General features: G+C 41.1%; 1 long non-coding RNA gene across 1 annotated transcript; it reads left to right on the forward strand.

Annotated features, from left to right (window-relative positions):
- The first annotated feature begins 8,426 nt into the window (after window positions 1–8,426).
- On the forward strand, window positions 8,427–10,725 carry LOC125923937 (uncharacterized). Its single transcript, XR_007458201.1, has 3 exons — window positions 8,427–8,567; window positions 9,682–9,793; window positions 10,287–10,725. It is a non-coding gene; the product is annotated as an uncharacterized LOC125923937 (long non-coding RNA).
- Window positions 10,726–12,996: the final 2,271 nt, after the last annotated feature.

Here is a 12,996-nt window from a genome sequence, read left to right on the forward strand (position 1 = left end):
TTTTAAAGGACCCATGAAACATATATCAAGATAGGTTACATTTTGGGCCATGAAATAAACCTCAACAAATTCAAGACTTCAAATCTTATATCACGTGTTCTCTGACCCAGTGCAACCAACTGGAAATCACTAATAAAGGCAACAGAAAAATCTCCCAACACTTGAAAACTGAACAACATGCTTCTAAATAATTCATGAGTCAGATAGGATGTCTTAAGGGAAATTAGCAAAATGCATTGAGTTGAAAGAAAATGACAGTGCAGTATACAAAATTTTGTGGAATGTAGCTAGAACAATGCTCAGATGGAAATTTATAGCTCTAAGTACATATATGAGAAAATACAATCTCAAATAAATAATCTAGTTCCTACCTTAAGACACTAGGAAAAAAAAACAAAAGAACAAAATAAACCCAGAGGAAGCAGAAAGAAGGAAATAATGAAGATAAAAACAGGAATCAATGAAATTGAAGACAGAAAAACATTAGAGAAAATCAATGAAATACAGGACTGTTTCTTTTAAAAGATCAAAAAAAAACTTACAAACTTTTTGAAATATTGACAAAGAAAGAAAGAGAAGACAGAAATTACTACTATCAGGAAAGAAAGGGGATATTACTAGCGACCCTGAAGATATCAAAAGGGTAATAAGAGAATACTGTGGACAACTCTACACACATAGATTTGGCAACCTACATAAAACAGACTAATTCTTCAAAAAATGCAAAATCCCCCTATTGCCTCAATATGAAATAGATCATATGAATTGCCCTGTAAGTATTAAGGCAATTGAAGAGATGGAGGTCTTCACTATATTGAATCTTCCAATCCATGAACAAAGTATGTCTCTACATTTATTTGGGTCACTTTTGATTTTTTTTTCATTAATATTTTGTGGCTTTCAGCATACACATCCTGTACACGTTTTCTTAGATTTATACCTCAGCATGCTTTTATTGTTTCTAATGATTATAAATGGTATTGTAATTTCAGTGTCTACCTGTTATTGCTAGTGTATGGAGTATAGTTAATTTTTTATGCTTGTATTTTTTGCTGGGAACTTGCTGAACCCAATTGCTATCAAGATCCCAACAATAATTTTTCTTGGTAGCTATAGATAAGATTGTCCCAAATTTATATGGAAAGGCAAAGGAACGAGAATAGCCAAAACAATTTTGAAGAAGAAATATAGGAATCAGCTTACCCAATTGCAAGACCTGTATGGCTTCCAAAATTAAGACTGTGTGGATTGGGAGGAAGATAGGCATTAGATCAAAGGAGTAGAACCGAGAATCCAGAAATAGATCCGCACGAATACGCCCAACTGAATTTCTTTTTAAATATGAAATTTATTGTCAGATTGGTTTTCATACAACACCCAGTGCTCATCCCAACAAGATGCAAAAGTGAATCAATGGCAGAGAGATAGTGTATCCAGAAAATGGTAATGGTGTAATTGGACATCCAAAGGCAAAAAAGGAAAAATAAACCTCGACTTAAGTCTCACCCTTTATGTAAATGTTAACTCAAAATGGGTCATGAACTTAAATGTAAAACTATAAAGTTTTTAGGAAAAAAATAGGGCAAAATCTGAATCAAGGGTTAGGCAAAGCATTCTTAGATTTGATACCTAAAGCGTAATTCCTAAGAAGGAAAATGGATGAGTCGGACTTCATCAAAATGAAAACCTTTTTCTCTGAAATAGGCTGTTAAGAGGATAAAAGACAAACTATAGACTGGGAGGAAACATTTGCTAACCACATATCTGACAAAGAACTAATATGGAGGCTATTTAAACAGCTCTCAAAACTCAATAGGAAAAGATTCAATTAGAAAATGGGCTAAAGACACGAGGAGGCATTTCACAGAAGAGGATACACAGATGGCAAATAAGCCCATGAAAAGATGTTCCACATCATTAACTATTAGAAAAAAATGCAAATTAAAACCTCAATGAGATTTCCATACATAACCTATCAGAATGGCTGAAATACAACAAAGTGACTGTGGAGAGCCTGGGCCACTTTACATTTCCACCGGCAATGTGTGAGTGATCTGGTTTCTCCACACCCTCTCTGCGTCACTCTTACACAAGGGTACAGGTTCTCTGGAAGACAGTTTCACCATTTCTTAAAACACTAATGTCTAACAGCTTCCCTGCCCCCCCCCCCCCAGTCATTTATCCCGGAGAAGTGAAAAGTTACACTCCCACAAAAATGTGTACACAAATACAGGTTATTATTCTTGATAGTATTAATAAAAAACTGGAAAGAATGTGTACGTCCTTCAGTGGACGAATGATTAAATAATCTGTGGTACATCCTTAAGATCAAATACTATGCAGCAATAGAAGGAATAAATTATTGATAGGCACAACAACTTGGATGAATCTTCAGAGAATTACGTTGGGGAAACAAGTCAATTCCATTTATTTAAGATTCCTGAATTGAAAAAATTTATGAATGGAAAACAGATAAATAGTTACCAAGGATTAGGAGGGGAGGAAGGAAGAGTGTAGATATAGGGAAGGAAAGGCAGAGGGAAGGGGGTGTGGCTATAAAGGGCATCATGAGGGATCCTGGCCATGATGGAAATGTTCTGTATCTTGTCTCTTTCAATGTCCATATCCCGACTGTGATAATTTACTATATTTTTGCAAGATATTACCGCTGGGGGGAAAATGAGTAATGGGCACACTAGAGTTTTTTGTTCTATTTTTTATAACTACATGAGATTCTACAATAATCTCAAATTTTAAAAGTTTAATTACAAAATCATGAAAACACAGTAACATAGCCCTCTTCCCAGCAATCGGTGCTGCTTCTGGATTGTGTCTTGGAGCTGAGAGGTTATAGAGAGAATGTGGTGTGTGCAGGTAAAGGTCTCTACTCCCTGTAGGGAAAGACAGAGCAGGTGGAACATTGACACATTTGTTCATTCACCCATTTTGTTCATGCAGTCGATTTGTCCACTCATATATATGCTCATACATTCATTCATATATAAACATATCCATTCACTTGTTCATCTTCTCTTTCATTCAAACAGTGATTAGTGAGACCAACTGTATATGAGGTATGGTATTAAGCACTAGGGAAAAGGAAGGCTCTGAATTTAGAGAGCTTATAGTAATTCATTTATATATTCCATCAACCAAGAACACTACCGACCCAACCAACCAACCAGACCACAAACCAATCAACCATCCAATGTTGATAAGTGCCTATTCTATCCCCAAGGCTCCCCAGGTTGTTTGGCACAAAAATATGAATATATATATCAGGAATTTTATAACTGCTCATTGACTACACAAAGGAAGTCTGTTTTCAGAGCTGGGTGCCAAATTATCAGCTTTCTGACAATCGGGGAAATAATAGGGAGATACAGAATGGAAAAGGAGAGGAATTCACCAATTTTGTAAAGGGTGGAATGAAACTGTACATTCAGCAGGATGGAATTTGATGACACCAGGTATGAAATGCAAGCTTCTAAGCGGGGATCCCTAGGCTTTTGCAACATGGCCCCAGGCCCCCTTTCCCACCCCACCTCCTGGTGGCTCAGCTAGACTCCTTACGCTTTGCATGTCCTCTGTGTGTGTTTCCTTCACAGAAATGCCCTTTCTCCACTCGTAAACCTAAAGCACCACTGTTCTGTAGCTTGTGGTGACTTTTATGTTATTCCACAGAGGGAGAGTGGATGGCTGCTTCTCTCTTTTTCTGCAGCTCTTGAGTGTATGTGTTGTTCAGGTTCTAATCATATGCCAGCAAAGTGTATTAGGAGGCTCAGGAATCGGATAGAGGAAGAATTCTACCTTTTCCACACACTTATTGTTTTAACTCAGGGAAGCTTGTTAACCTCTCAGAGTTTCTTTTTCATTATGACTTGATGGATGCAAATAGGATCATGTCTCAGAACGGAGATGAGGGTTAAGAGGAATAACACACAGATGCTAGTCTTATTGTATTATAAAAAATTATGGGAATTTTTTTTTTTTGCATTTCTGTCCACTTTTTTTTTTTTAAACTCAAGCAAGGGGCTATTTCTTGTTCATTTTAGTATTCCCAGACTTTGGACTCTTGTACAGTAATAATAATATTGCTAATAATAACAGGTCTGCCATTCAACATATTACTTACTGGTCCACAGTAGATAAATATTTGCTAAAAAACAGCTGGTTAGGAAATCACTAAATGGTAGGACTTCTTGTGCCTCTTCCAGTTATATCACATTAATCTATGTTCACGGAAATTCTAGTGCTCTCTGAAGTGTCTGAGAATACTCCAGGGGCCAAGGAGAGAGCGAGGGAGCAGGGAACGCAGTGTGGCTTTGGTTATTTTTGTGTGAGGAAGGGGACATGAGTTTGCCCAGGAATTTCAGTGTAGGGTATTTTGTGAGACATTTCAGATCAGAGATACAAGGGGTTGAGGGATGCTTTCAACAAAATTGCCTCTTATTAGAAAAGGGCAGTATATGAAGGTTTATGTATTGCGTATATGAATTCCTCGTGTAGGTCACGTAGATGTCTCTCCCTTGCCTTCACTTCACTCTGGTCACACTGGGCTCCTCGTTGCTCCCCAAACATGCCAGGCATGGTCCTATCTTTGACCTTGGCACCTGCTATTCTATCTTCCCAGAATGCTCTTCTGCCAGATATCTGCATGGATAACTCCCTCACCTCATCCTTCAAGTCTTTGTTCAAATGTCACCCTCTTGGAGAGAACCAGCCTATTTAATTCTACAACACACACTTTCCATTCCTCTTCTTCTTTCTATACTTTTCCCTGTTCTTATGGTTCAAATAACCTCCTGGAATACATGCCTCACTTGATTACTCTATTTGTCGTTTATCTTCTGTCCCCACCCCCACTGGGGAACCAACATTACTAGAACAGAGAACCTTACTGTTTTGTTCATTGTCACGTGCTAAGTGCTTAGAACAGTGGCTGGTATGCAGTAGGTGTAGGGGCTCAATATTGGGTCAATAAAAGAATTAATCAGATGGGGTTTTGGGAAAGAAAGAGCCCCAATGATGTAGAGACGAGTTTGCTTGGAGACCTCCCACAGCAGGAGCAGATACAGCCCAGGGCTTATGTTACCCCACGATTTCTTTTCCAAGTATGAAAGAAGAGCCTTCCCTTTTCTTGGTGACTCAGCAGACTTCACGCCCAAACCCATGCTTTCCCTCAGGAGGGGCTTAGAAATGGGCGATAAGAGAAAATCCACTCAAATACAATTGTCTGGGACTGAAAAAATTCTAAGACCCTAGAGGGTGCTGGCAGGCAAACAATGTGTATTCTTTTGGAGGTGAGGGTTGCTGGATTCTAGGGAGATGGTGGAGACAGTACACCTGTGGAGAAAGAGGTGAAGAAAGGGAGAAGCCCATGGGTGGAATCTGAAGGACAGCCAGGGGGTGACAGAGAACAAATGGGTGTGTCCCTTATCCACTGTCATTGAGCTCACAGCCCATTTCCCTTGTGAAATGGAAGGGCCAAACAACCCAGACAAAGGGCATAATTCTCCAGATTCTGGTAGCACATTGGGCTGGCAAATGAGTCCTTTCGCTAAAGATACTTTTTGCTTAAGCCAGGGCTGACTAACCGTGACCCATGAGGTGAGATGTTTTTTGAAAAGATTAATTCTTTTTTTTAAAAATTATGTATTTATTTTGAAAGAGAAAGAGGGGAGGGGCAGAGAGAGTGAGGGAGAGGGAGAATCCCAAGCAGGATCCATGCTCAGCGTGGAACCTGACACAGGGCTTAATCCCATGAACCGTGAGATCATGACCTGAGCCAAAATCGAGAGCTGGACACCCAACCAACTGAGCCACCCAGGCGCTGAAAAAAGATTGTATAATTCTAATGCCTTATGCAGGCACACAACCTCTAGTTTCTGGATTCATGGGGTTACATCACCTTAGGGAACATTTGTTGGGCCTTAATCTCCATTTGGTGTAGTGTGAATTCAAAGTAAAGATGGGTGAGCAACACAGTCTCTGGAATGGGAAGAAGACGGTGCCCTCCTCTTTCTAGTCTCTGGCTTGACAACATCTGCAAAAACACCTGTACGTCTCCTCAGTGATGAGGAGTGATTACCCCCAGATGGATCCCAGATGTAGACAGAGAAAGCTCTGCCTTTATTTCTCCCACTACTCCCAATGGAGCTAAAGAGACATTCTGTCTAACATGTAGGAACTAGATTTGAAAGGAAGGGGCCTACGAGTTGGGATGTGGTGAATGTACTGGGGTGTGCATCAGTTTCCTAGAGCTGACATAACAAGGTACCCTTAACTGGGGAGCTTAGAACAACAGAGGTTTATTCTCGCATAGTTTGCATGGTTGATTCTTTCTGAGGGCTATAGGAGAAGGCCTCTGTTCTAGCTTCTGGTGGTTTGCTGGCTATCTGCCATTCCCTGATCTCTGCCATATCATTCTGTGTATGTTGGTGCCTAAATTTCCCCTTTTTATGAGGACACCAGTCATATTGGAGTAGGGTGGGCCCCTATGACTGCATTCAAACTAATTACACCTGCAAAGATCACATTTCCAAATATTCTGAGATATGGGGGGTTATGAATATGAATTTGGTGGAGACACAATTCAACCTATGTATGGTATAATTAAGATTTCACTTGTCAAATTATTAGAGATTAAAAACCAACCGGTTCTTCTTCCTACTCATTTGATGAAGAAGAAAGTTGAAGCCCAGAGATGATTCAGAGTACGATGGAGGGGAAAAGACATGGCCACCTCAGAATTTTAGCCCCATCTGTTACAAACCACATGACCTAGAATCACCTATTGGGAACTTCATGCTCCACTTGAATATGACATCACCTGGCATTGCCTAGCAGAGGCAATAAAGGTCAAATGGGACCATTGCCATGAAGATGCTTTATCAACTCCAATGGACGTATATAAGTAAAGGGTAATTTTTTTAAGGTCACAATGCAAGTGACAGGCCAACATGTCATAGGTATCCATGGAATATCACATCAGGTCTGCATTTCTTTCCTTAGACACAGCACCCTGTCTGGAGGTCAAGGCAAATGTCCAAGGCTGCATGAGCAGGGATGGGGAATATGTCACAGCGATTAATTCTCATGCCATGCAAAAACTGGAATTTGATCAGGCTGGGAGATCCAGTCGAACTCTTGGGGAGCATGTCATGAAGACCAGGTGACTTTGCTCTTTAACTGGTAAAATTCTCAACAGAATGATGGCTTTTTTGCCAACATAAAGTTGGCATGAGGTTCAGGGAGTGTAAATACGCACGCTTCAGGGTGAGGTTTGAGAGTTGTGGAAAATTCTGTGTCAGAACTCAAAGCCGCTGAAAGATTATCTTTTAAGCAACCAGCAGGGTGGACTGAGACTCGGGCTTGCACCAGGACTCCTCACTCACTAGCTGTGTTAAAGATGGGAGCAGACAGAGTCAGGTTAGTTCACTTCCTGATTTATAGTTCTTCTCTGTTAAATGGGGATAAAGAGAGTGAGGCGCACACAGTGGGAGCATAGCTGGGCTCAGTCATTCTGGAGAGTGATCAGGCAGTACTTACTGAAATAAAGCATCCTATGAGCCAGCAAGGCCATTCCTAGTAGAGAGCTAAGGAAAGTCACACCCTGTGTGTGAAGGGACAGGCATAAGAGGGATGGTGACCACAGCACTGTTGGTGGGGTCAGAGAAATGGAGAAGCTAGCTCCTTCACTACTGGATGAATGAATGACTACAATACTGAGGCAGCAGCTAGAAGCCATGGACCAGAGCAATGGATCTCCAGCTGTGGTACTGGGACCAGCAGGGTAAGCATCACTTGGGAATTTGTTAGAAACATAAACTCATGGTTCCCATCCCAGCTCTAGTGAATCAGAAATTCTGGGGTGGGCCCCAGCAAACTGTTTTAACAAGACCTCCTAAGATCCCAATGTATGTTTGAGGTCAGGAACCACTGAAATAGAAGTACCCACAGATCAATATTAAAACATAGTCTTAGGAAGAAAAGAGAAAGAAGAAAGAAAGAAAGAAAGAAAGAAAGAAAGAAAGAAAGAAGAAAGAGACAGAGAGGAGGAGATAGAGGGAGGGAAGGAGAGAGGGAGAAGGAAGGAGGGAGAGAGGGAGGAGAAAGGAAAGGGGAAAGAAGGAAGGAAGGAAGGAAGGAAGGAAGGAAGGAAGGAAGTTTCTTACTTAATAGAATTTATTTAAATGAAAAGCATACACATGCACAAAAATATTTGATGATAGAGACCCCATTCTGAGTTTCTGCCATATGAGAGAGGAAGCATGAGAAGAAATGAATGATGAAGGGAAAGAAAGAAAGAAGCTTTGACCCTTTAAATAAATGCTAATGTTGTCCCATGATCTGAGGGGTGGGTTGCACTTGAGATTCTGCTCGAACACATAGACGAGACGGGAATGATCCTTAGCAACTAGAACAGCACTGATTAAGTCCTTCCCTTGTGCTAGACCCGGTTCTTCGTGTCGCGTTCGCCACCTTCCTGCCTCCTCCCAGTAGCCCCGTGACACACCTGCTCACATCCTGTCTGTTTCAGAAATGAGGCGACCAAAGCAGGAAAGGTGAGGAATTGTGCCCCAGCTCCTATGGTTAGGAGCTTCTAGGAGTCTCCCAAATCCTTCATGTCTTGTGGGTTTAGCTCAGTGATTCTCAACAGTTCTTGCTTCTTAATGGATAGTTGACAATGTCTGAAGATAAGATTTATTTGGTTGTCGCAACTGGGGAGGGGGCTTCTGGCCTCTCGCTGAGTAGGGGCCAGGGATGCTGCTTCACATCCTACAATGCACAGAACAACTCCATATAGCAGTTATCCAGCCCTAAATGTCAATAGTGATGACGTTAGAAAGCTCTGACACATCTCCCACACAAAACCTCTCTGTATCGTCCAAGCTAGAATTTGCGAAATTGTGTTTAGAAGGAAGTATGCGTGCCACACGTTTTGTATCGTTATATTACATTTGTATAGTTGACCTAAATATATTTCTGGTTTTATTATTTATTTATCATGTACCAAACCTATCCTAGTTTAAGTACTTTATACAGCAATTTATTATCCAGTAGAGCCATATATATATATATATATATATATATATATATATATTTTGCCCTAAGTCTCAATCCATATGCGTATTATATAATGATTTCTGTTGGTTTCCTGTCAGTACATAACCACCTTTAGTATCTCGTACTCGAATCTTTGGATCATTGCTAAGTGAGAATGGTTTCTCCCTCTTCTGATTTTGTCTATTTATGTCTTGTTTGGCACTTTGTAGCTTTGAATATAAGAGTCTCTGTAGCTTCTCGATACTGTAAACTCTTTGAAGTCACATCTGAATTGTATTTTCCTGGTGCTTGATGTTTATTAAGACTTGAACTACAAGAACAATCCTACAGTTTTTGAAAAAGGTGATTCATATACAATTACCTGTCCCCTCTGCCCCCGTTCCTTCATAATATTTACTTGGCCACATGTCTTTCAATGTTTCATGTCTAATTCTTGCAAGGAGGAAAAGACGAGATAGATAAGTCATGAAAGATGCATATTAGAAATTTCCCGGAACAGTTTTTAAAGGCATCCTCTGGCCAATATTTTTACTGCCGTTTGCTTCTCAAAAAGAAATGAATTTGAAAGATAAACATTTATTCATATGACTCAAACCTTTAACTTTGCCCAAGCACGCCCACAGGATGCTGATCAGCACGGCATGCGTTGACGAGTAGAAACCAAGAGACATGACCAGTGAGGGTACTGGCAGTGGCTGTGTGGCTCTAGTCACGCTACGTCACCGTGAGTATTTCTGGGCACCCACCTGCTAAGCGAAAGGTTTGCACCCAGCGTCTATGACTTCCTTGCTCTAACAGGAGCCATGGCGGCTCCACCTGAGCTGACACTGTGCAGACCTCTGTTCTGCCCTGTGATGCTCCCGTGTTTTTCCCATTTTACTAAGTGATACCACCATCCTCTCAGAAGATATACTGAGAAATCTGGGTGATTTTACAACTCCTTTGTTTGCCTCATTTTCAATAAATACTAATCTGTTAACAAGTCTTACTGATGATGTGATCTCTAAACTAGACCTTAAAAGCTGCCACTCCTCTCTTCCTGCTCCCATTAAACTCAGCCTCCAGTAGCTCTTGTTGGATGACTCAAATGACCTTGAACTGGGGTAAGGCAATTTTAATTTTGCATTTGAATGTAGGTCTGGCTGGCTCCAAACTTTCCCTTTCCCTTACCTCAGAGGGGTATTTCAGACACAAATGAAGCATTTTCTGGTCTCTAGGTCTAAAAATGAGAACGCTACCAGTCTTCCAGCACCTGAAGATCTGAGGAACAACCGTAAGGACAAGACAACTTAAAATCTTACCTGCCTCATGAATTGCAAGTCTAAAACCACCAAGAAGCCTTCCTTACCTTCCTGGTCTTCCTTGATTATGACCATCCCAGGTTCTTGATGCCTGTATGTGTCCAATCATTTCTGAGTTATTCTGCCATCGTACACAGACTGTGTTATCATTTCAAGCAGGAAATGTAGCCTTTCCTTTAATTTACACGCATGTGCACACACACAGCGTCTGTGTGCAAGGTGGTCCTCACCAAAGGTTCTTTAGGAAGGCTAGAGCCAAGAATTACCTCGTGTCAACAAAACTCCAAATGCGATACCAGACATCATTTTCTTTTTTTTTCTTTTTTTTCTTTTTGTTTAACATTTTTTTAAAATATGAAATTTATTGTCAAATTGGTTTCCATACAACACCCAGTGCTCATCCCAACAGGTGCCCTCCTCAATATCCGTCACCCACCCTCCCTCCCTCCCACCCCCCATCGACCCTCAGTTTATTCTCTGTTTTTAAGGGTCTCTTATGGTTTGGCTCTCTCCCTCTCAAACAGACATCCTTTTCTCAAACCCTCTCTGGCCACCCAACCACAGGGGATTTTTCACTGCTGAGTTCATAGCCCCTTGTCCTCCAGCATCATGCTGTCGGACACCCATCGCTTATCTCTCATGCGGGGCATTTAGCTACGTCCTTTGTGCCTTAGCTCCTGCTAACATGCAGTCCTCAGGAGGCATTCCTTTTAACCTCAAAGAGTTTATAAGTGTGACTCCAAAAGAACATAATTTCTTCCGAAGAAGAATCCTCATTGATGTGCTAAGATAATAAGTTTTCATTCTACCTCAAAAGGGCATGAGGCTTTCAATTCAAGTTAAATATTTGTAGTATTTTGAGTTTGTTATTACCCTACAGTTATTTATCAAGAACTTTGGTTTTTAATTTTTAAAATGTTTATTTATTTCTGAGAGAGAGAGAGGGAGAGAGCATGAGCAGGGGAGGGGCAGAGAGAGAAGGAGACACAGAATCCAAAGCACACTCCAGCTTCTTAGTTGTCAGTCCAGAGCCCGACATGGGGCCTGAACCCACGGACAGCAAGATCATGACTTGAGACAAAGTCGGACGCTCAACTGATTGAGCCACACAGGCGCCCCTGTTTATGAAGAACTTATGAGTTTGGCATCATTTTGTTGCCAGGAGCATCACGCTAGTGTGCAAAACCCAGCAAGAGTTCTGTTCTCCTAGAGTGTACATTCTATATATTTAACAGTGCCGTTTACTGTTCGTGTGTAATTACAAAACGAGAAGAAGACTTTGCAAGAAAGAAAGGGAATAAGTCCTGATGTGACGCATATGCCAATTTCCACGGTGTATACGTTCTCTCTGTGTCTGAATCCAGGCGTCAGTGTGGCTTGGCTGAACGTGGAGTTGGAAAGGCGAGCGCAGTGACCACTCATCATTTCTACCACCCAGAAATGACCTTATAAGCAGAGAGGCTAGGGGATAGCACCTCTGTCTAAGGTGGAATTTAAAAACCTGAACTCCTAGAAACAGAATCGAATGGTGGTTGCCAGGGGCTGGGGGTGGGGTGGAAGAAATGAGGAAATGTTGGTCCAAGGGTACAGTATTCCAGTTATACGATGAGTAAGTTCAGTAGATATTACGTACAGCATGGTGATTATAGCTGATTAATAATACTGTGGATATATATCTGAATATGTATAATATATATATATATATATATAAAGTTTTTCATAATACGTGAATATATATATACACATATATACATACATATATACATATATATATATACACACACACACACACACATATATATATATATATATATAAGTTTCTCTGTACACACACTGAAAGTTGCTAAGAGAGTAGATCTTAAATGTTCTTACCACAGGAAACAAGTGGTAATTATATGATATGATGGAGATTCCCACTTCAGTGGGAACAATTTCACAATATATAAATGCATCAAACCAGCTGTTGTACACCTTGAACTTACACAATGTTATATGTCAATGATATCTCAATAAACTTGGCAAACAAAACGCGGAGACAGTAAGTAGAGCTACGTAGGAAAATCGTCAGAAAATGATACACTTTGAGTGTTTATCGCCTTCGTTTTATTATGACATCCTTCATCTTAAAATAAAAGCTCTGTTCAACAACCAGCGGAAAACATTCTGGCCACTTTACCGGCCAGCCCTGTGAGCCCACGCGAGCTGTACCCAGCAGCGCACCAACAGGGTGGGTTTCACCGGGCATGGGGGCTGCACAGAGGTAGCCGTAGTATACGCAGAGTCCCTGTGAAGAGAGGGACCTTGGCAAGGTGGCTGAGGCTTTTTGTTCCTCTTCCGAATAACAAGGGAAACCCCCGTAGGTGTATTAAAGCAGAGGCAAATGATCAGACAGTCTTTGGGAAAGGCCTCTTGTGGACGAAGGTTTCCCCTTGTCGCTGAGTGGTTTGGGTTGAAGTTGGGTGAACACACTGGGAGATGATTCAGGCTCTGGAAGGGGACCGCCCTTCTCAACTCTGAAATTTGGTGATCACGAAAGAGCCTGAAGTCTTCGAGGACAGACAGAAGAGGTTCTCAAGCGCTATCTGGAGCATTATAAGATAGAGAAATATGCCGGCAACTTGAGGCC

The sequence above is a fragment of the Panthera uncia genome, chromosome B1, assembly GCF_023721935.1.
Source record: "Panthera uncia isolate 11264 chromosome B1, Puncia_PCG_1.0, whole genome shotgun sequence".
Taxonomy (NCBI): Eukaryota; Metazoa; Chordata; class Mammalia; order Carnivora; family Felidae; genus Panthera; species Panthera uncia.